The following is a 2,205-nucleotide window of genomic DNA, read 5'->3' on the forward strand; positions in this document are numbered from 1 at the left end:
ATTTTACACCACCCGTGTGTAGTCTGTTTGTCAAAGCCGAATCCCGTGCCCACCTGGCCAGAACTCCTCGTCCCGCGGAACAAGGACCCCACAAGAAAACCCAGTCCGTGGCAGTATATGTATGTATGTGTGTGTATATATATATATATATATATATATATATATATATATATATATGTAAAATTACTTGATATTTATTTATCATTTGATAATAACACATAAGAGGACTCCAAATAGTGGTGACTTCTAACAATACTGGGTTGTTAGGTTTCTGTTGCTGAGAAAATTCATCTCAAATGGAGAAAAGGTTTATTTTGCCTCATAATTTTCAAGGGTTTGTTCACCTGTAACTTAGTCCAATGGCAGCTCCATATATTATGGTGAGACTGAAGGATCATGGATTAGATGTACTATATTCACATATCCATGCTCAGTCTAGGGAGAGAGTGGGGAGCAGTGGGGAAGAGAATATCTTTTCCAAGGTATACATTCAACGAGACAACCTTCTTTTACCAGTTTCTCTTTCCTAAATGTTTACATACCTCACTGCAGTGCCACAGGCTAAAGACTACACCTTCAAAACAAGAGCTAAATACAAAGTGTTACAGAATGAATTATAAACACAAGTTCAAAGAAAGAAGACACTTGTGTATTATGCAAAACCAATAAGAAATGGGGAAGATAGTGACTTTGGCCTTGTCTTTGCTTAGTGCTGCTACCTTTCTCCTCTAGCACAGTTCATACTACAAAGCACTATTTAGTTCAAACCTGCTTAACGATATTTTGTGCTGTAATGTTTTTGGTAAAATAAAGTTCATGAACAATTGGTCTTAAAGGTAACTGGCCTAATCTCATCTCTTGAATTTCAGACCTTTTGACTAATCGTACTGGGGATCTATTAGAATTAGGGTCCTACACAGGAATGCCTAAGTGAAAGACTCTAAGGCAATTAATTGTTCCTGAGCAAAACTACATACAGTATTCAAGAGAAAGGAAAAATGGCCTCTCATTCCTCAGGTGTTGAGTGCTAATGAATTTGGGTTGTTGAGCTCATCCGTATCCACAGGAACAGGAGGAAATGAAATTCACAGAGACCCAACTAAGGACTCACCAGTTATCCTATGTTATAACAATAAAAGTCATAAAGAGAGTAAGACTGAGCCAACCTACCTCAACAAAATAAATGCTATCTTTGAGAAACCAACATCCACCATCATTTTAAATAGAAAACAAAACCTCAAAGCAATCTTACTGAAATCAAGGATGGGCTCACTGTATCCTGTGCTCATTCCCTTCACATACAGTACTTTAATAGTCCCATATAACCCCATGCTCATTCATCAGTAATACTGATATTAAAAACGTGACTATTCAACACAAAGATATTTACAGACTCAATACAATCTCAATCAAAATCCATAAGAGTCTTCAAAGGATGAAAAAAAATAGAAAAGTCATATAGATCCACAAAAATCCTCAGACAGCCATAGCAAAACTGACCAAAAGAACAATGCTAAAGAGAATAGCATTCCAGAATATAAGATATATTGTGGAGTCATAGTTATAAAATACGGTGAAACTTGCACAAGACAGATAAGTAAGAACAGAAAAGGCCTAAATATGAGCACAATGACTACAAACATTTGATACATGACAATGATGCCAAAACCAAGCTGAACAAAACAGATTCTTCACCAATAGTGCTAGGATATATGGACATTCATATATCATACAGTGTATTAGACACCTTTCTATCACCATATATAAAACAAATTTGAGCTGCATTAAAGTCCACAATGTCTGAGCTCGAATGATAAAACTGCTAAAACAGAATGTGAGCATTACTTTTCAAGATAAAGGCAAAGGAAAGGAATTCCTGAAGGGAACTCCATTTACCCAGCAATTAAAACCAACAATTGACCAGAGAGATCTCCTAAAACTAAAATGCTTCTCTGTTACAGAAGTAACATTACAATGAAGAGGAAGCACAGAGTGAGTGAGTATCTTTGCTAGGCATACACATGACAGAGGATCACTATTCAGAATAAATGAAGAAATTAAAAGCTTAAAAAAAAAAAAGAGTCGGGCGGTGGTGGCACAAGCTTTTAATCCCAGCACTTGGGGAGGTAGAGGAGGTGGATTTCTGAGTTCAAGACCAGCCTGTTCTACAGAGTTCCAGGACAGCCAAGCCTTCACAGAGAACAC

The sequence above is a fragment of the Mastomys coucha genome, unplaced genomic scaffold, assembly GCF_008632895.1.
Source record: "Mastomys coucha isolate ucsf_1 unplaced genomic scaffold, UCSF_Mcou_1 pScaffold7, whole genome shotgun sequence".
NCBI classification, from domain to species: Eukaryota; Metazoa; Chordata; class Mammalia; order Rodentia; family Muridae; genus Mastomys; species Mastomys coucha.